Raw genomic sequence first — 23,190 nt, 5'->3', positions numbered from 1 at the left:
GCAACCACCATAGCAACCGCCTAGCATGACCTTAAAAACATATTCTGTCTTCATAACTATCAAAATCATGAAATGATTTGCAAAGTGTGAAAGTGTTACAGCTGCAGAGAGCTATGGCGGTATCTATGGAAGCTGTTTACATAGCTAATAATATACGATGTAACCATGGAGACAGTCAGTCACTTGAGCTAGCGGTGCATGTTTACTACAGTGAATAAGGTGATTGAGTGCACAGCGTCCACACTCTGCAGGGGGTAAAGACATTACTTCAATATTGTTTTATATTGATATATATTAGCCTTCTGTTGACCATCACCTCAGGTTCACCATTACAGTTTCAGATTACAGATGCACACTGTCTAAACACATTCAAAAACTCATGTCTCAGAAATAAGCACAGCTGTTCATGTTTGTCATTAGAGTTTTATTTGTAAGAAAATTATGAACTTCATATTGTGCATTAAATAAAAGAACATTTCACAACTCTGAGTCAACAGAAACAGGTAACAGAAATGTCTCTAATGTGTACAGTGTAGTGTAAGCATTAAAAGATCATAAAGGAAAAACTAACATTTATGTGAAACTAATTGTAATAAAAAATGAGCAGGTGCTTTATAGATTTAAAAGAAAGAATCTGAAAACAACACTTTTTTGGTCTAAGTGATCAAAGTAGAAAACAGAACTGATGTTCAAGAACAAACCGTAGCTGCACTAATATTACACATCTCGATCGTTGTACTGAACAGACATGTTGCTTTTAAAACCACATGCAGTGTGTGACCATGACTGTTCACTGAGACCATGAACGCCACTTCGCTGAAGCATTCTTCTTCTTCTTCTTGCCATTAAATTGGAAGCAGAAGCAGCACGAGCTGATTTGATCTACTGAAAGGAAAAAGCAGAACATCTGAGTTGAAACCAGTCAGCTGAAATCATTAAGACAGGAACAAATTCAATGCAGTGTCTCAAGTGGCTTAGCCTGTTACAACTGTTGATACAAGCTAAATACGGTTAACACACAGTGTCAGGGAGCTCCAGTGTGGGAACTAGTGGCTTTAGGTTTGTAGTCATTTAACTTTCATCCATTCATTCATTTAATTCAGGAGGAAGAAATGCCAGGTTGGTGCAGGCTGGTTACATGCATTTGGTCCCATGCTGTCTTTAATTAAATGACTTGGTTCATTTTATGGCTGGGCTGTATGTGGGGTTATATCATGTTATTTGGGCAGGAGTACCTGTCCCCTGTTAGACTTAGAAAGTTTCTCCATAAGTAGAGTTTCTAACTCTTCTAGCACATCTGTGGCTGACAGCTTTTTGGTGGCTCTTTTTACCCCACACTGGTTGTGAGTGTGTAAATAGCCCCACTAGTTATTTTGGGTTGCAGTTAACTAGGGAGGAAGGGCTAGGTATGCCATGATTAGGTGAATAACAATTATATGTGATACATAAATTTCACAATGCATGCATATATCTCTATCAATTAAACCTGGCCTGAGGGCTGCCATTTTTTACATTCAGTTATTTCTCTTAGAAATGTTGGAACTAAATAATGAATGTGTTACAGTTAAAGTGAAACACTGGTCAGTGTAAATGGCTCATTGGGACACAGAAACCTTTAAATTAAACCTGATATCTAGTGTCAAACAATATCAAAGCTGTAAAAGATGTTTACATTCAGAATTTATAAAACTATGATTGTAAATAAATTCAAACAAGTGAGCTTTTCTCTTTGTGCTGAATATCAACACTGTGGTTTCTTAGACTGTAAGCTTTACTTTAGTGCAACCAGTTGCAGAAGCTGCCACTCCAAATGTCTTTTGATAACAAGAAAAAAATACCTTTTCAGTACACGGCCTGAAGTTCTTCTCCGAAATCTTCTGCAATCGGCTTTGTCTGCTGGTTTGAAGACAATAAACCATAAAAAAGATGATTTAGTCACTTTGTCTGTGTCATGCAGCTCGAATGTGTCGTGTAACGATGTTGAATAGCCGTCGTTATCCCTCTGCTGCGTCAGTAGGATTGTACTGTACAGCATCTCATTGATATGTGAGGAATGCTAATGTAACACGATAACAGACTTACATCATTAAAATATAAAGTGCAGGAGATATTTAGATATTTTTTATATTTATATTACATTTTATAGCTGACGGATTTTACTAAATAGATAGAATTTACTAAATAGCTGGATGAACATGAAAAATATGTCTATAATAACAAATGACCATGAGAGCCAGTAGAATTAATTCAGCTGGACACTCAAAAGACGTCCTTAAATGCTCTTTAAGTGGCAGAACAGATGAACAAACAGTTAATCGCTTACTTGAGATGAAATCTGCTCAGCTACTTTGAAAACAGCTTCTAACTGGTTCCTCCTTTAACAGGATGACTGCTCAGGGGTAAGGCCATCATGCAATCCAGCAACCTTTATGGTTCTGCTTTGATTCACCAGGAACTATTAGGGAAACCTTCCAGCGCCTCCTGTGAAAGACACAGGCATAAACACACAAACATTTATTAACATGTTCCACAGTGTTCCAGTTTGATTTTCTTATCCTGTGGACAACAACGTACATGGATGCAGGTTTATTGTTAACTTTTGTAAGGTTTATTTAATGAACATATCCAGCTGCAGCTCCACTGTGATCCTGAACTGGATAAGCACTTAAGAAAATGTGTCAATAAATGGACAAACATCAACTTACTATATTTATCCAAACAGACGGGACCAATAATGCTTCGCTGAGTTAGAGACTTTAACAGACTCTTCTATGTAAGAATGTCTCGTGCTGATATACCTGCAAACTTGACAACAAAGGTTTTTCAGACTACATGTAGCTGTCCTCTATGTCAGCTAACACATTTACATTTATGTCACACTTATTTCTGCTTTCCCATTTTATAATTATTACTTACATTTTGATTAGATACCTTGAGTTTGTAAATGATCAGATTACATAATTGGAATACAATGTATCCAATTCAGGGTTGCGGGAGGATGAAGCCTATCCCAGCTGATACAGGACAAAGACAGGCTGCCAGTTTATTGCAGGGCTAATACAATATGTGTAACAGAAAATCCACTTAAATGTTTGATATTTCTTATAATAATCATAATTATGACTATTATTTAAAGGTTTCTTCATAAATACATTTTGATTTTTTATAACCCCTAAAATATAAACCTGAGCTGTTTCAGATTCTGACCTCTGACCTCAGTGACCTGGCTGTGTCCTCACTGCAGCTCCCTCTTGGAAGTACGTCTGCTTCTTGTCTTCCCCCAGTGTTGACCGCCTGATATCAAGATATCACGTACTGTAACTGAGGAACAAAAAAGGACAAACACTTGCCTTCATTTAAAAGTACATTCATACAGAGATAATCTATGGAAACACACTAGTTCACAGTTTGGGAGGAACCAGTTCCTGTGAAACATTTCTGTATATGAACATCATGTGGAGAATGAATGAAATGAGTTCTTCAGGTGACTCAGCAGTCCCACACTGACAAATGAAATCTAGTTAAACTATTAAGCATATTTGCTCTTCTGAAATCTGTGTTAAACAACAACAAACATAAATTAGTAACAAAAACTACAGCTGAGTATAGGCTTTACAAACCACCAGCAGCCATAATGCTAAATTTTAATCTTCAAATGTTTCTGAGCTGTCTTCAACCTGCTTTTAGCACATTAAAGTCTCAATAAATAAAGTCAATGCAGACTCAATCCTAAATGTTCAGCACACAGAGACACAGAGGTACTGTTTAAAGTTTAGTGTTAACTTGAGTCACTGATCATTCACAGTATTACAGAGTCTGGCAGTCTTTGCATGATGTCCACGTCACTGTAAGTTTCTAGCTGACTCTCAGGTGTGCCAGCAGGAAAGAGTAATAATAACCTGCATCCTGAGGTTTGTCATGCAGGATTAAAGGAGCCAAGCTTTGTTCACACAGCTAGGATTGTATTTTACACTGACCCTGGGTCAGTATCAACTTCAAGAAGACAGCTGTAACTGTTGATAGAAGAATCACACACACATATTTATGGCTTTGCCTTATAGAATTCAGCATCTCAGTGCTCAGGAAATAGGTTTTGCAGCTGTTTGAGCTAAGATTTTCAAGTTATTCACAAATTAAAACCTATACTTTGTGTCGGGCAAGAACTAAATTCAAATGCATGTAACAGTGAGAAACGCGTTTCTCATCAACTTCATAGAGCTTGCTGTAACTTTTGATAGAAGACTCAGACAAACATATTCATGGCTTTATCTTATAGACTTCAATATCCCCCCAATGTGTGTGTGAGTCTTCTCTCAAAATTTACAGCTGTCTTTATGAAGTTTATGGAAAAACGCTTTATTTCACCACGTTAGTGCGTTTCACGCTATTACATGCATTTGAATGGAGTTCTCGCCCGACACAAAGTATAGGTTTTCAATTTGTGAATAACTTGAAAATCTTAGCTCAAACAGCTGCAAAACCTATTTCCTCAGCACGGAGATGCTGAATTCTATAAGGCAAAGCCATAAATATGTGTGTGTGTGAGTCCTCTATCAAAAGTTACAGCTGTCTTCATGAAGTTGATACTGACCCAGGGTCAGTGTAAAATACAAGTTATTCACATAATGAAAACTTATACTTTGTTTCGTGCAAGAACTCCATTCAAATGCATGTAATAGTCAGAAACGCACTGTCTCGGCGAAATGAAGCCTTTTTGTACAACTTCATGAAGTTAGCTGTAACTTTTGATAAAAGGCTCAAAGCAGAGGGATAACGACGGCTATTCAACATCGTTACACGACACATTCGAGCTGCATGACACAGACAAAGTGACTAAATCATCTTTTTTGTGGTTTATTGTCTTCAAACCAGCAGACAAAGCCGATTGCAGAAGATTTCGGAGAAGAACTTCAGGCCGTGTACTGAAAAGGTATTTTTTTCTTGTTATCAAAAGACATTTGGAGTGGCAGCTTCTGCAACTGGTTGCACTAAAGTAAAGCTTACAGTCTAAGAAACCACAGTGTTGATATTCAGCACAAAGAGAAAAGCTCACTTGTTTGAATTTATTTACAATCATAGTTTTATAAATTCTGAATGTAAACATCTTTTACAGCTTTGATATTGTTTGACACTAGATATCAGGTTTAATTTAAAGGTTTCTGTGTCCCAATGAGCCATTTACACTGACCAGTGTTTCACTTTAACTGTAACACATTCATTATTTAGTTCCAACATTTCTAAGAGAAATAACTGAATGTAAAAAATGGCAGCCCTCAGGCCAGGTTTAATTGATAGAGATATATGCATGCATTGTGAAATTTATGTATCACATATAATTGTTATTCACCTAATCATGGCATACCCAGCCCTTCCTCCCTAGTTAACTGCAACCCAAAATAACTAGTGGGGCTATTTACACACTCACAACCAGTGTGGGGTAAAAAGAGCCACCAAAAAGCTGTCAGCCACAGATGTGCTAGAAGAGTTAGAAACTCTACTTATGGAGAAACTTTCTAAGTCTAACAGGGGACAGGTACTCCTGCCCAAATAACATGATATAACCCCACATACAGCCCAGCCATAAAATGAACCAAGTCATTTAATTAAAGACAGCATGGGACCAAATGCATGTAACCAGCCTGCACCAACCTGGCATTTCTTCCTCCTGAATTAAATGAATGAATGGATGAAAGTTAAATGACTACAAACCTAAAGCCACTAGTTCCCACACTGGAGCTCCCTGACACTGTGTGTTAACCGTATTTAGCTTGTATCAACAGTTGTAACAGGCTAAGCCACTTGAGACACTGCATTGAATTTGTTCCTGTCTTAATGATTTCAGCTGACTGGTTTCAACTCAGATGTTCTGCTTTTTCCTTTCAGTAGATCAAATCAGCTCGTGCTGCTTCTGCTTCCAATTTAATGGCAAGAAGAAGAAGAAGAATGCTTCAGCGAAGTGGCGTTCATGGTCTCAGTGAACAGTCATGGTCACACACTGCATGTGGTTTTAAAAGCAACATGTCTGTTCAGTACAACGATCGAGATGTGTAATATTAGTGCAGCTACGGTTTGTTCTTGAACATCAGTTCTGTTTTCTACTTTGATCACTTAGACCAAAAAAGTGTTGTTTTCAGATTCTTTCTTTTAAATCTATAAAGCACCTGCTCATTTTTTATTACAATTAGTTTCACATAAATGTTAGTTTTTCCTTTATGATCTTTTAATGCTTACACTACACTGTACACATTAGAGACATTTCTGTTACCTGTTTCTGTTGACTCAGAGTTGTGAAATGTTCTTTTATTTAATGCACAATATGAAGTTCATAATTTTCTTACAAATAAAACTCTAATGACAAACATGAACAGCTGTGCTTATTTCTGAGACATGAGTTTTTGAATGTGTTTAGACAGTGTGCATCTGTAATCTGAAACTGTAATGGTGAACCTGAGGTGATGGTCAACAGAAGGCTAATATATATCAATATAAAACAATATTGAAGTAATGTCTTTACCCCCTGCAGAGTGTGGACGCTGTGCACTCAATCACCTTATTCACTGTAGTAAACATGCACCGCTAGCTCAAGTGACTGACTGTCTCCATGGTTACATCGTATATTATTAGCTATGTAAACAGCTTCCATAGATACCGCCATAGCTCTCTGCAGCTGTAACACTTTCACACTTTGCAAATCATTTCACGATTTTGATAGTTATGAAGACAGAATATGTTTTTAAGGTCATGCTAGGCGGTTGCTATGGTGGTTGCTGTGGACTTGGCTGGACCGCGTCCGATTCCTGTTATTAGCTGTCCGCCGTAGGAAGGCTGCGTTCCATTTACAAGTAGTGACAGTCTGCCGCAACTCGAACTCAAACCCCGCTTTGTTCTTTAATTATAGGCCTTTTATAGCCGTTCATGACACGCACACACACACACATAAAGCACTTTGCCTCACCATGAGAATGGAACTTTACCTAAGCTAACCTTTAAAATATCTGATATAGGATAGAAAAAATGACGCAACCAGAGATTTAATGATGAAGACTCTGGGTTCTGTAGTGACCTGAATGACTCTTTGCATACAATTTATTGAAGAGGACTTTAGAATGCACTTTACATTTAGACTGTTGCTGTTTAATTTTTTACATTGTTGCGGTGTTATGTCATGAATAAAGTTCACCTGCTGGGGGTTTGATGGATCAGATCATCATAATCAATGGGTCCTGAGGTGGGCGGGACTGTCTCTGGTGATGTCACCATGAAGGAACAGCATCTGGCACGTGTTGCTGAAACATCCCAGTACACTGGTGTAGTTTCCTCTCCAGCTGTTTGACATTTGACACTTCAACATTAAGGGGAAGAAGAAGAAACAGTGTTAGGTCAGGTGACCACATGGTTTCTAAAGTAACTGACAGGAAGTAACCAGGCCGTTAGAAATGGATGGCATGTGTTTAGAGTTACTGGAGTTGGGTAACTCTACTTACCAAAAGCAGAAGCACACAGATGAAGGATCAGATGCTGAATGTTGCAGGAACATGCTCGTGCGGTGGTCATTCAGTGCTGCTCCGGCAGGTTAGACAGTCCAAGACTGATATACTGCCCATCTGAGAGTTTGAAAACACACATGCAAAGATTTATTTTGTATTACAGTCAAAGTTGGATGTTCATTTTTGTCCTTTAAAAATGTTTGTGTATTTGAAAGCGCTAACATTTAAGGATGACTTGGATCGTCTCCTTTAAAGGGGAGACAAGTGTATCCACTGATCCACGTCACTTTACCTGGATGATGACTCCTCTCCCCCTCACTCAGAAACGCTCCTAATATAACCAAGCAAATAAATAATATTGAAGATTTACTTACATCATTACAAAAACAGGAAAAACATCTCCCTTTGATTCTATTTCTCCATTCCTGCTGAACATCAGGCAACAAATATCTCAATAAATCACAGTAAAATGTAAAGCACATGTTTTCTCTGCTTTGTCTAACCTCTGCAGAGCCTGTCAAGAAAAACATATCTGTAAGCATAAAACAAATATACATTTCATAACACGTCACTGGACAAACCTCGGTCAGTTGATTTCCTCTGTGCAGTGCAGACGAACATCAGTCAGCAAGTCAAGGTGGTGAGATGGACTGGTGTCCTTTGTGACTCTGCTGGTTCTTCTGAGGAAATACCACCGTCTCTCCACACCGTCACCATCTGTGAGCACAAACTGCTGCTCTGCTCTGCCAGCATGTAGGAAATCACATATCACACACACAGGGGTGAAGAAACATTAGAACTCAACTTTGGATACTTTAGATCTAAACAGATCAAAGTAGCTCTTAGCTTCAACAATCAGTGAACAGACAAACAATGATACCATACTGATTCTGTATGAATACAATATGGTATTTTCAATACAGGTGTCAAATTAATTTACTAAAACTAATACAGATATATGTATTTTTTTTTTTGATAAATTCGTTTGCTAAATTATAAGAATATATATTTTTTCATTTAACAATTGCAACTGAAAGAAATTAAATATTGAACAAAAATATATTGTCACATTCTGAGCATGCTCAGCATGCTGACAGACTTGAAGTTGCTACAGATTTTAAGAAGTGATAATTATAGGGAAAAAACTTCTCTTTTTCATCCGTTTAATCAAACATTTGATGCCTTAGATGTCTCAGTCCTATAGCATTCTGCAACTACAACTAAGCTGAAGCTTGGATTTGGCTGCAGGTGCCCTGTACATCCTTCTCAACATGTGGGTACCATTTAATCCCACTTCTTCCTGAGCTTTGCTTCGTCACAAGACCAAAGGTGGCATCCCGTGTCACGGTCATATCATCATCCAGAAGAAACATTTGAAGAAACATCATGGAGAAGAAACATTTACGCGCCTCCCGGTTTTGTTTTCTGATCCTGCAAAAAGACTGAGGACAACAAAGCCCAGAGAACACGAGATACACAACATCCAACATTCAGACTCAACAGCCTCCATAAATGAAGAGCACCAGGTTGGTTCAGTTATAGTAGATGTCATGGAATTTTTTTAATAAAGTCTGCAACACAGAAAGAGCTGTGATCATGCTATTTATTACTGTGCACAGGAGAGCAAACACACATCAAACATCACAGTTCAGTCATGTCAGCTCTGCCACTTCACGTGTCTCGCTATGAAACCTAACGGATCAATGGTTATGCTGTTTTGTGCCCTTGACGTTATCAGCACCTGTAAAGGGAGTTGTTTTCTCAAACTGCTGAAGTAAGTTCATCTAGTTTTAGAAACTTTCATTGAACAGTCTATAACAGTGTCACAACTAAGCATATGCATAAGCACTTAAATGCTTTAAATGAGAATAACATAAAATTTCTATTACAGGAGCTAGAGCCTGTCCCAGTAGTCATAGGTAGAGCACACCTGGACAGGTCACCAGTCTGTCAGAGGACTAACACAGATGCAGCCTGACTCAATCCTAAATGTTCAGCACACAGAGACACAGAGGTACCGTTTAAAGTTTAGTGTTAACTTGAGTCACTGATCATTTGCAGTATTACAGAGTCTGGCAGTCTTTGCATGATGTCCACGTCACTGTAAGTTTCTAGCTGACTCTCAGGTGTGACAGGTGTGCCAGCAGGAAAGAGTAATAATAGCCTGCATCCTGAGGTTTTTCATGCAGGATTAAAGGAGCCAGGCTTTGTTCACACAGCTAGGATTGTATTTTACACTGACCCTGGGTCAGTATAAGTATCATACAGTTTAAACGAAGCACTGAAACTTGCACATATTTATTACAGATGCACTGAAGCTAATCGAGATATTTGCTGTCAGTCTGTGGCTGCGATTAAACACTTTACTGGAAACTTTATTAACTAGTAACTTCGTCAGTCATGACAGAAGCTAATATTTCTGTGCTAACATCGTTTAAACAGTAACAGCTTTACTCCAATATAAGCTAACGTTTACACCGTAACTTTAAGCTAGCACCATAAAGACGGTAAAACACGTAATAACATCTACAAATGCATCTTAAAGCTGTTATATTAGCACTCGGTGTATTACTAACATAACCACATTAACATTATTGACACTCGCTGATTTTTAATAGTCATTCTATAAATGCTGTCCGTTTAAATGGTATTACCTGTAAACACTGCTGCAGAGTGGATTCTGGAGTCTTCCCACGCTCCTGTTAGTGATCCTCCATCTGGATGGATGATAACAACCTTCTGAACAATCTAGCAGGAAATGGTCCATATCTATGGGATTGATTTGTGCTAATAACGCCCATTGTATGGAGTGATAACAGCCGAAGCGGGTGAATAAAGTCACCCAGTCGCTAGCTGTGCCATTACCCAGCATACACCAGCACAATATTAGGCACAGCACCACCATAGACATTTTCAGTGGTTTTGAATGCAGGACATGGTTATCTTACCTTGTAAAATGCATGACAATAAAACAGCTAACCACCATAAAATGGTATTGTGTGTGTATGTATGTGTGCGTGTGTGTGAGAGAGAGAGAGAAAGACAGAGAGGGGGGGAGATCAAAGGCGTGCGTTTATGTTTTTTCTTGATCATGAGTGTGCCTCCTCTCTCTTATTGGATGTATGGTATAGCATGTTTATTCAGGTGCACCTTTGAAGTCTATGAGAATACTTTGCAGCCTGGTCTGAGTGGTCATTTCTGCACAGACACAATGAAGCGTGCACTCAGTTTAGAGGAGGCTGTTGCTGCAGTTTTGCACTCTCCACAAGCAGTGGAGATACTTCTGACAGCGAAGAAGAATTTTTGCCAGGCACCGAGGAGCTTTGCAGCTCATGTGAGGAGGAGGAGAAGGAGAAGGAGAAGGAGGAAGAAGAGCAGGAGGAAGAGACAAGACTGGAGGATGGCCAGTGGAGATCTAAAAATGGAGAAATCATGTGGCAACCCACACACGAAGAGGTCCTGCCATTTTTTCCTCCCCCCATTTTAACCCCAGGACCAACCCATTATGCAATTCGTATAGGATCAGCAGCCCTGTGAGCACTTTCCATCTTTTTTTTGCAGAGGACATTATGCAGCTAATCCTGCATTTCACCAACCCGCAGGGGCAACAGGTCAGTAAAAGACTGGAAGGACATAGATGAGGAGTTGCAGGCTTACATGGGGCTTGTGATGCTGGCTAGCCTGTACAGGTCTCAACATGAAACGACAACAAGCCTGTGAAATGGGGAGACAGGGCTCTTCTGTTTCCTGCTACCATGTCAAAAAAAAAAAGATTTGAGCAAATTAATCGGGCAGTAAGATTCGATGATTGTCTCTCCCGTCCAGGTCGGGGGGGGCAAGGCTGTGGTTTCCTACATCCCCAAGCAAAGAAAAAAGGTTGTCTTATTGAGCACCAGGCACCGTGAGCTACAAGTCCAGGACTCTGGGAAGAGAAAGCCCCACATCATCCTGGATTATAACAAATGCAAAGGGACTGTGGATCATCTGGACCAGGTAAGCACAATTATAAGTCATTTATTTGCCAAATTGTTTACCGTTTCTCATTGTTATAACTGATAAAGTCAGATAATGTGATTATAATAGTTTTGATATGAGATGATAGTTTTAGACTATGATAGTTTTGATAGCTACAGTAAGGAGAGAGGGGGGGGGGGGGGGGGGGGTCCAGTTTGACGCCCACAGGCAGGAAGAATCTCTTGCTTATGGCTGTATAAATCTGTTCATGTCATCTGATCATTTCTTTTTGTTTTGCAGGTTTGTGGCAACTACTCCTGCCGTAGGAGGACACGTAGGTGGCCCATGTGTCTGTTCTACCACATGATCGAGGTAAGCTGCTATAATGCTTTCATTCAAGACAGCTGTAAGTTTTGATAGAAGACGCATATACACATATTTATGGCTTTATCTTATAAAGTTCGATATCCCCGTGTTGAGCAAACAGGTTTTGCAGCTGTTTGAGCTAAGATTTTCAAGTTATTCACATAATGAAAACCTATACTTTGTTTCGGTCAAGTTCCCCATTCAAATGCATGTAACAGTGAGAAACGCACTGTCTTGGCGAAAGAAAGCGTTTTTGTACAACTTCATATAAATAGGTGTAACTTTTGATAGAAGACTCAGACAAACATGTTTATGGCTTTATCTTATAGAACTCAAGGTCCCCGTGCTGGGAAAACAGGTTTTGCAGCTGTTTGAGCTAAGATTTTCAAGTTATTCACATAATGAAAACCTATACTTTGTTTTGGGCGAGAACTCCATTCAAATGCATGTAATAGAAAGAAACGCACTAACGTGGTGAAATAAAGCGTTTTTAATGGTCTTCATGAAGACAGCTGTAACTTTTGATAGAAGATTCAGATATACGTATTCATGGCTTTATCTTATAGAATTCAATATCCCCGTGCTGGGCAAACAGGTTTTGCAGCTGTGTGAGCTAAGATTTTCAAGTTATTCACATAATGAAAACCTATACTTTGTGTCGGGCGAGAACTCCATTCAAATGCATGTAATAGCGAGAAACGCACTAACGTGGTGAAATAAAGCGTTTTTGTACAACTTCATGAAGACAGCTGTAGTTTTTGATAGAAGACTCAGAAATACATATTTATGGCTTTATCTTATACAATTCAATATCCCCGTGCTGGGCAAACAGGTTTTGCAGCTGTTTGAGCTAAGATTTTCAAGATATTCACATCATGAAAACCTATACTTTGTGTCGGGCGAGAACTCCATTCAAATGCATGTAATCGTCAGAAACGCACTGTGTTGGCGAAATAAAGCTTTTTTGCACAACTTCATATAAATCGGTGTAACTTTTGATAGAAGACTCAGACAAACATGTTTATGGCTTTATCTTATAGAACTCAAGGTCCCCGTGCTGGGAAAAACAGGTTTTGCAGCTGTTTGAGCTAAGATTTCCAAGTTATTCACATAATGAAAACCTATACTTTGTTTCGGTCTCGTTCCCCATTCAAATGCATGTAATAGTCAGAAACGCACTGTCTTGGTGAAAGAAAGCGTTTTTGTACAACTTCATATAAATAGCTGTAACTTTTGATAGAAGACTCAGACAAACATGTTTATGGCTTCATCTTATAGAACTCAAGGTCCCCGTGCTGGGCAGAAAGGTTTTGCAGCTGTTTGAGCTAAGATTTTAAAATTATTCACATAATGAAAACCTATACTTTGTTTCAGGCGAGTTCCCCATTCAAATGCATGTAACAGTGAGAAACGCACTGTCTTGGCGAAAGAAAGCGTTTTTGTACAACTTCATATAAATAGCTGTAACTTTTGATAGAAGACTCAGACAAACATGTTTATGGCTTTATCTTATAGAACTCAAGGTCCCCGTGCTGGGAAAACAGGTTTTGCAGCCGTTTGAGCTAAGATTTCCAAGTTATTCACATAATGAAAACCTATACTTTGTTTCGGTCGAGTTCCCCATTCAAATGCATGTAACAGTGAGAAACGCACTGTCTTGGCGAAAGAAAGCGTTTTTGTACAACTTCATATAAATAGCTGTAACTTTTGATAGAAGACTCAGACAAAAATGTTTATGGCTTTATCTTATAGAACTCAAGGTCCCCGTACTGGGAAAACAGGTTTTGCAGCCGTTTGAGCTAAGATTTCCAAGTTATTCACATAATGAAAATCTATACTTTGTTTTGGTCTCGTTCCCCATTCAAATGCATGTAACAGTGAGAAACGCACTGTCTTGGCGAAAGAAAGCGTTTTTGTACAACTTCATATAAATAGCTGTAACTTTTGATAGAAGACTCGGATACACATGTTTATGGCTTTAACTTATAGAACTCAAGGTCCCCGTGCTGGGAAAACAGGTTTTGCAGCTGTTTGAGCTAAGATTTCCAAGTTATTCACATAATGAAAACCTATACTTTGTTTCAGGCGAGTTCCCCATTCAAATGCATGTAACAGTGAGAAACACACTGTCTTGGCGAAAGAAAGCGTTTTTGTACAACTTCATATAAATAGCTGTAACTTTTGATAGAAGACTCAGACAAACATGTTTATGGCTTTATCTTATAGAACTCAAGGTCCCTGTGCTGGGAAAACAGGTTTTGTAGCTGTTTGAGCTAAGATTTCCAAGTTATTCACATATGGAAAACCTATACTTTGTTTCGGTCGAGTTCCCCATTCAAATGCATGTAACAGTGAGAAACGCACTGTCTTGGCGAAAGAAAGCGTTTTTGTACAACTTCATATAAATAGCTGTAACTTTTGATAGAAGACTCAGACAAACATATTTATGGGTTTATCTTATAGAACTCAAGGTCCCCGTACTGGGAAAACAGGTTTTGCAGCTGTTTGAGCTAAGATTTCCAAGTTATTCACATAATGAAAACCTATACTTTGTTTCAGGCGAGTTCCCCATTCAAATGCATGTAACAGTGAGAAACGCACTGTCTTGGCGAAAGAAAGCGTTTTTGTACAACTTCATATAAATAGCTGTAACGTTTGATAGAAGACTCAGACAAACATATTTATGGCTTCATCTTATAGAACTCAAGGTCCCCGTGCTGGGAACACAGGTTTTGCAGCTGTTTGAGCTAAGATTTCCAAGTTATTCACATATGGAAAACGTATACTTTGTATCGGTCGAGTTCCCCATTCAAATGCATGGAATAGTGAGAAACGCACTGTCTTGACGAAATAAAGCGTTTTTGTACAACTTCATATAAATAGCTGTAACTTTTGATAGAAGACTAAGACAAACATGTTTATGGCTTTATCTTATAGAACTCAAGGTCCCCGTGCTGGGAAAACAGGTTTTGCAGCCGTTTGAGCTAAGATTTCCAAGTTATTCACATAATGAAAATCTATACTTTGTTTTGGTCTCGTTCCCCATTCAAATGCATGTAACAGTGAGAAACGCACTGTCTTGGCGAAAGAAAGCGTTTTTGTACAACTTCATATAAATAGCTGTAACTTTTGATAGAAGACTCGGATACACATGTTTATGGCTTTAACTTATAGAACTCAAGGTCCCCGTGCTGGGAAAACAGGTTTTGCAGCTGTTTGAGCTAAGATTTCCAAGTTATTCACATAATGAAAACCTATACTTTGTTTCGGTCGAGTTCCCCATTCAATTCAAATGCATGTAACAGTGAGAAACGCACTGTCTTGGCGAAAGAAAGCGTTTTTGTACAACTTCATATAAATAGCTGTAACGTTTGATAGAAGACTCAGACAAACATATTTATGGCTTCATCTTATAGAACTCAAGGTCCCCGTGCTGGGAACACAGGTTTTGCAGCTGTTTGAGCTAAGATTTCCAAGTTATTCACATATGGAAAACCTATACTTTGTTTCGGTCGAGTTCCCCATTCAAATGCATGTAACAGTGAGAAACGCACTGTCTTGGCGAAAGAAAGCGTTTTTGTACAACTTCATATAAATAGCTGTAACGTTTGATAGAAGACTCAGACAAACATGTTTATGGCTTTATCTTATAGAACTCAAGGTCCCCGTGCTGGGAAAACAGGTTTTGCAGCTGTTTGAGCTAAGATTTCCAAGTTATTCACATATGGAAAACCTATACTTTGTTTCGGTCTCGTTCCCCATTCAAATGCATGTAATAGTCAGAAACGCACTGTCTTGACGAAATAAAGCGTTTTTGTACAACTTCATATAAATAGCTGTTACGTTTGATAGAAGACTCGGATACACATGTTTATGGCTTTAACTTAAAGAACTCAAGGTCCCCGTGCTTGGAAAACAGGTTTTGCAGCTGTTTGAGCTAAGATTTCCAAGTTATTCACATAATGAAAACCTATACTTTGTTTCGGTCGAGTTACTCATTCAAATGCATGTAACAGTGAGAAACGCACTGTCTTGGCGAAAGAAAGCGTTTTTGTACAACTTCATATAAATAGCTGTAACGTTTGATAGAAGACTCAGACAAACATGTTTATGGCTTTATCTTATAGAACTCAAGGTCCCCGTGCTGGGAAAACAGGTTTTGCAGCTGTTTGAGCTAAGATTTCCAAGTTATTCACATATGGAAAACCTATACTTTGTTTCGGTCTCGTTCCCCATTCAAATGCATGTAATAGTCAGAAACGCACTGTCTTGACGAAATAAAGCATTTTTGTACAACTTCATATAAATCGCTGTTACGTTTGATAGAAGACTCGGATACACATGTTTATGGCTTTAACTTAAAGAACTCAAGGTCCCCGTGCTTGGAAAACAGGTTTTGCAGCTGTTTGAGCTAAGATTTCCAAGTTATTCACATAATGAAAACCTATACTTTGTTTCGGTCGAGTTACTCATTCAAATGCATGTAACAGTGAGAAACGCACTGTCTTGGCGAAAGAAAGCGTTTTTGTACAACTTCATATAAATAGCTGTAACTTTTGATAGAAGACTCAGACAAACATGTTTATGGGTTTATCTTATAGAACTCAAGGTCCCCGTGCTGGGAAAACAGGTTTTGCAGCCGTTTGAGCTAAGATTTTAAAATTATTCACATAATGAAAACCTATACTTTGTTTCGGTCGAGTTCCCCATTCAAATGCATGTAACAGTGAGAAATGCACTGTCTTGGCGAAAGAAAGCGTTCATATAAATAGCTGTAACTTTTGATAGAAGACTCAGACAAAAATGTTTATGGCTTTATCTTATAGAACTCAAGGTCCCCGTACTGGGAAATCAGGTTTTGCAGCTGTTTGAGATTTCCAAGTTATTCACATATGGAAAACCTATACTTTGTTTCGGTCTCGTTCCCCATTCAAATGCATGTAACAGTGAGAAACGCACTGTCTTGGCGAAAGAAAGCGTTTTTGTACAACTTCATATAAATAGCTGTAACGTTTGATAGAAGACTCGGATACACATGTTTATGGCTTTAACTTCTAGAACTCAAGGTCCCCGTGCTGGGAAAACAGGTTTTGCAGCTGTTTGAGCTAAGATTTCCAAGTTATTCACATAATGAAAACCTATACTTTGTTTCAGGCGAGTTCCTCATTCAAATGCATGTAACAGTGAGAAACACACTGTCTTGGCGAAAGAAAGCGTTTTTGTACAACTTCATATAAATAGCTGTAACGTTTCATAGAAGACTCGGATACACATGTTTATGGCTTTAACTTCTAGAACTCAAGGTCCCCGTGCTGGGAAAACAGGTTTTGCAGCTGTTTGAGCTAAGATTTCCAAGTTATTCACATAATGAAAACCTATACTTTGTTTCAGGCGAGTTCCTCATTCAAATGCATGTAACAGTGAGAAACACACTGTCTTGGCGAAAGAAAGCATTTTCGTACAACTTCATATAAATCGCTGTAACTTTTGATAGAAGACTCAGACAAACATGTTTATGGGTTTATCTTATAGAACTCAAGGTCCCCGTACTGGGAAAACAGGTTTTGCAGCTGTTTGAGCTAAGATTTCCAAGTTATTCACATATGGAAAACCTATACTTTGTTTCGGTCTCGTTCCCCATTCAAATGCATGTAATAGTCAGAAACGCACTGTCTTGACGAAAGAAAGCGTTTTTGTACAACTTCATATAAATAGCTGTAACGTTTGATAGAAGACTCAGACAAACATATTTATGGCTTCATCTTATAGAACTCAAGGTCCCCGTGCTGGGAACAGAGGTTTTGCAGCTGTTTGAGCTAAGATTTCCAAGTTATTCACATATGGAAAACCTATACTTTGTTTCGGTCGAGTTCCCCATTCAAATGCATGTAACAGTGAGAAACGCACTGTCTTGGCGAAAGAAAGCGTTTTTGTACAACTTCATATAAATAGCTGTAACGTTTGATAGAAGACTCAGACAAACATGTTTATGGCTTTATCTTATAGAACTCAAGGTCCCCGTGCTGGGAAAACAGGTTTTGCAGCTGTTTGAGCTAAGATTTCCAAGTTATTCACATATGGAAAACCTATACTTTGTTTCGGTCTCTTTCTCCATTCAAATGCATGTAATAGACAGAAACGCACTGTCTTGACGAAATAAAGCGTTTTTGTACAACTTCATATAAATAGCTGTTACGTTTGATAGAAGACTCGGATACACATGTTTATGGCTTTAACTTAAAGAACTCAAGGTCCCCGTGCTTGGAAAACAGGTTTTGCAGCTGTTTGAGCTAAGATTTCCAAGTTATTCACATAATGAAAACCTATACTTTGTTTCGGTCGAGTTACTCATTCAAATGCATGTAACAGTGAGAAACGCACTGTCTTGGCGAAAGAAAGCGTTTTTGTACAACTTCATATAAATAGCTGTAACGTTTGATAGAAGACTCAGACAAACATGTTTATGGCTTTATCTTATAGAACTCAAGGTCCCCGTGCTGGGAAAACAGGTTTTGCAGCTGTTTGAGCTAAGATTTCCAAGTTATTCACATATGGAAAACCTATACTTTGTTTCGGTCTCGTTCCCCATTCAAATGCATGTAATAGTCAGAAACACACTGTCTTGGCGAAAGAAAGCGTTTTTGTACAACTTCATATAAATAGCTGTAACGTTTCATAGAAGACTCGGATACACATGTTTATGGCTTTAACTTCTAGAACTCAAGGTCCCCGTGCTGGGAAAACAGGTTTTGCAGCTGTTTGAGCTAAGATTTCCAAGTTATTCACATAATGAAAACCTATACTTTGTTTCAGGCGAGTTCCTCATTCAAATGCATGTAACAGTGAGAAACACACTGTCTTGGCGAAAGAAAGCATTTTCGTACAACTTCATATAAATCGCTGTAACTTTTGATAGAAGACTCAGACAAACATGTTTATGGGTTTATCTTATAGAACTCAAGGTCCCCGTACTGGGAAAACAGGTTTTGCAGCTGTTTGAGCTAAGATTTCCAAGTTATTCACATATGGAAAACCTATACTTTGTTTCGGTCTCGTTCCCCATTCAAATGCATGTAATAGTCAGAAACGCACTGTCTTGACGAAAGAAAGCGTTTTTGTACAACTTCATATAAATAGCTGTAACGTTTGATAGAAGACTCAGACAAACATATTTATGGCTTCATCTTATGGAACTCAAGGTCCCCGTGCTGGGAACAGAGGTTTTGCAGCTGTTTGAGCTAAGATTTCCAAGTTATTCACATATGGAAAACCTATACTTTGTTTCGGTCTCGTTCCCCATTCAAATGCATGTAACAGTGAGAAACGCACTGTCTTGGCGAAAGAAAGCGTTTTTGTACAACTTCATATAAATAGCTGTAACGTTTGATAGAAGACTCAGACAAACATGTTTATGGCTTTATCTTATAGAACTCAAGGTCCCCGTGCTGGGAAAACAGGTTTTGCAGCTGTTTGAGCTAAGATTTCCAAGTTATTCACATATGGAAAACCTATACTTTGTTTCGGTCTCTTTCTCCATTCAAATGCATGTAATAGACAGAAACGCACTGTCTTGACGAAATAAAGCGTTTTTGTACAACTTCATATAAATAGCTGTTACGTTTGATAGAAGACTCGGATACACATGTTTATGGCTTTAACTTAAAGAACTCAAGGTCCCCGTGCTTGGAAAACAGGTTTTGCAGCTGTTTGAGCTAAGATTTCCAAGTTATTCACATAATGAAAACCTATACTTTGTTTCGGTCGAGTTACTCATTCAAATGCATGTAACAGTGAGAAACGCACTGTCTTGGCGAAAGAAAGCGTTTTTGTACAACTTCATATAAATAGCTGTAACGTTTGATAGAAGACTCAGACAAACATGTTTATGGCTTTATCTTATAGAACTCAAGGTCCCCGTGCTGGGAAAACAGGTTTTGCAGCTGTTTGAGCTAAGATTTCCAAGTTATTCACATATGGAAAACCTATACTTTGTTTCGGTCTCGTTCCCCATTCAAATGCATGTAATAGTCAGAAACGCACTGTCTTGACGAAATAAAGCGTTTTTGTACAACTTCATATAAATAGCTGTTACGTTTGATAGAAGACTCGGATACACATGTTTATGGCTTTAACTTAAAGAACTCAAGGTCCCCGTGCTTGGAAAACAGGTTTTGCAGCTGTTTGAGCTAAGATTTCCAAGTTATTCACATAATGAAAACCTATACTTTGTTTCGGTCGAGTTACTCATTCAAATGCATGTAACAGTGAGAAACGCACTGTCTTGGCGAAAGAAAGCGTTTTTGTACAACTTCATATAAATAGCTGTAACGTTTGATAGAAGACTCAGACAAACATGTTTATGGCTTTATCTTATAGAACTCAAGGTCCCCGTGCTGGGAAAACAGGTTTTGCAGCTGTTTGAGCTAAGATTTCCAAGTTATTCACATATGGAAAACCTATACTTTGTTTCGGTCGAGTTCCCCATTCAAATGCATGTAATAGTCAGAAACGCACTGTCTTGACGAAATAAAGCATTTTTGTACAACTTCATATAAATCGCTGTTACGTTTGATAGAAGACTCGGATACACATGTTTATGGCTTTAACTTAAAGAACTCAAGGTCCCCGTGCTTGGAAAACAGGTTTTGCAGCTGTTTGAGCTAAGATTTCCAAGTTATTCACATAATGAAAACCTATACTTTGTTTCGGTCGAGTTACTCATTCAAATGCATGTAACAGTGAGAAACGCACTGTCTTGGCGAAAGAAAGCGTTTTTGTACAACTTCATATAAATAGCTGTAACTTTTGATAGAAGACTCAGACAAACATGTTTATGGGTTTATCTTATAGAACTCAAGGTCCCCGTGCTGGGAAAACAGGTTTTGCAGCCGTTTGAGCTAAGATTTTAAAATTATTCACATAATGAAAACCTATACTTTGTTTCGGTCGAGTTCCCCATTCAAATGCATGTAACAGTGAGAAATGCACTGTCTTGGCGAAAGAAAGCGTTCATATAAATAGCTGTAACTTTTGATAGAAGACTCAGACAAAAATGTTTATGGCTTTATCTTATAGAACTCAAGGTCCCCGTACTGGGAAATCAGGTTTTGCAGCTGTTTGAGATTTCCAAGTTATTCACATATGGAAAACCTATACTTTGTTTCGGTCTCGTTCCCCATTCAAATGCATGTAACAGTGAGAAACGCACTGTCTTGGCGAAAGAAAGCGTTTTTGTACAACTTCATATAAATAGCTGTAACGTTTGATAGAAGACTCAGACAAACATGTTTATGGCTTTATCTTATAGAACTCAAGGTCCCCGTGCTGGGAAAACAGGTTTTGCAGCTGTTTGAGCTAAGATTTCCAAGTTATTCACATATGGAAAACCTATACTTTGTTTCGGTCTTGTTCCCCATTCAAATGCATGTAATAGACAGAAACGCACTGTCTTGACGAAATAAAGCGTTTTTGTACAACTTCATATAAATAGCTGTTACGTTTGATAGAAGACTCGGATACACATGTTTATGGCTTTATCTTAAAGAACTCAAGGTCCCCGTGCTTGGAAAACAGGTTTTGCAGCTGTTTGAGCTAAGATTTCCAAGTTATTCACATAATGAAAACCTATACTTTGTTTCGGTCGAGTTACTCATTCAAATGCATGTAACAGTGAGAAACGCACTGTCTTGGCGAAAGAAAGCGTTTTTGTACAACTTCATATAAATAGCTGTAACGTTTGATAGAAGACTCAGACAAACATGTTTATGGCTTTATCTTATAGAACTCAAGGTCCCCGTGCTGGGAAAACAGGTTTTGCAGCTGTTTGAGCTAAGATTTCCAAGTTATTCACATATGGAAAACCTATACTTTGTTTCGGTCTCGTTCCCCATTCAAATGCATGTAATAGTCAGAAACGCACTGTCTTGACGAAATAAAGCGTTTTTGTACAACTTCATATAAATAGCTGTTACGTTTGATAGAAGACTCGGATACACATGTTTATGGCTTTAACTTAAAGAACTCAAGGTCCCCGTGCTTGGAAAATAGGTTTTGCAGCTGTTTGAGCTAAGATTTCCAAGTTATTCACATAATGAAAACCTATACTTTGTTTCGGTCGAGTTACTCATTCAAATGCATGTAACAGTGAGAAACGCACTGTCTTGGCGAAAGAAAGCGTTTTTGTACAACTTCATATAAATAGCTGTAACTTTTGATAGAAGACTCAGACAAACATGTTTATGGCTTTATCTTATAGAACTCAAGGTTCCCGTGCTGGGAAAACAGGTTTTGCAGCTGTTTGAGCTAAGATTTCCAAGTTATTCACATATGGAAAACCTATACTTTGTTTCGGTCGAGTTCCCCATTCAAATGCATGTAATAGTCAGAAACGCACTGTCTTGACGAAATAAAGCGTTTTTGTACAACTTCATATAAATAGCTGTTACGTTTGATAGAAGACTCGGATACACATGTTTATGGCTTTAACTTAAAGAACTCAAGGTCCCCGTGCTTGGAAAACAGGTTTTGCAGCTGTTTGAGCTAAGATTTCCAAGTTATTCACATAATGAAAACCTATACTTTGTTTCGGTCGAGTTCCCCATTCAAATGCATGTAACAGTGAGAAACGCACTGTCTTGGCGAAAGAAAGCGTTTTTGTACAACTTCATATAAATAGCTGTAACTTTTGATAGAAGACTCAGACAAACATGTTTATGGGTTTATCTTATAGAACTCAATATCCCCGTGCTGGGAAAACAGGTTTTGCAGCCGTTTGAGCTAAGATTTTAAAATTATTCACATAATGAAAACCTATACTTTGTTTCAGGCGGGTTCCCATTCAAATGCATGTAATAGTCAGAAACGCACTGTCTTGGCGAAAGAAAGCGTTTTTGTACAACTTCATATAAATAGCTGTAACTTTTGATAGAAGACTCAGACAAACATGTTTATGGCTTTATCTTATAGAACTCAAGGTCCCCGTGCTGGGAAAACAGGTTTTGCAGCTGTTTGAGCTAAGATTTCCAAGTTATTCACATATGGAAAACCTATACTTTGTTTCGGTCTCGTTCCCCATTCAAATGCATGTAATAGTCAGAAACGCACTGTCTTGACGAAATAAAGCGTTTTTGTACAACTTCATATAAATCGCTGTTACGTTTGATAGAAGACTCGGATACACATGTTTATGGCTTTATCTTATAGAACTCAAGGTCCCCGTGCTTGGAAAACAGGTTTTGCAGCTGTTTGAGCTAAGATTTCCAAGTTATTCACATAATGAAAACCTATACTTTGTTTCGGTCGAGTTCCCCATTCAAATGCATGTAACAGTGAGAAACGCACTGTCTTGGCGAAAGAAAGCGTTTTTATACAACTTCATATAAAT

At 38.4% G+C, this 23,190-nt stretch overlaps 1 long non-coding RNA gene across 1 annotated transcript; it reads right to left on the bottom strand.

Annotated features, from left to right (window-relative positions):
• Positions 1-410: 410 nt before the first annotated feature.
• LOC146642374 (uncharacterized) lies at positions 411-8,238 on the bottom strand. The gene is made up of 8 exons (XR_014909764.1): positions 8,069-8,238; positions 7,780-7,818; positions 7,485-7,604; positions 7,181-7,342; positions 3,215-3,321; positions 2,324-2,481; positions 1,839-1,896; positions 411-885 (listed from the first exon to the last, which is right to left on the bottom strand). It is a non-coding gene; the product is annotated as an uncharacterized LOC146642374 (long non-coding RNA).
• Positions 8,239-23,190: the final 14,952 nt, after the last annotated feature.

This window comes from Rhamphochromis longiceps, linkage group LG23, assembly GCF_057381845.1.
Source record: "Rhamphochromis longiceps isolate RC_006_pf linkage group LG23, R_longiceps_female_GT1.1, whole genome shotgun sequence".
Taxonomy (NCBI): Eukaryota; Metazoa; Chordata; class Actinopteri; order Cichliformes; family Cichlidae; genus Rhamphochromis; species Rhamphochromis longiceps.
Note: the sequence above shows the minus strand (reverse complement) of the source record. Positions and strands in the feature narration are given on the sequence as shown.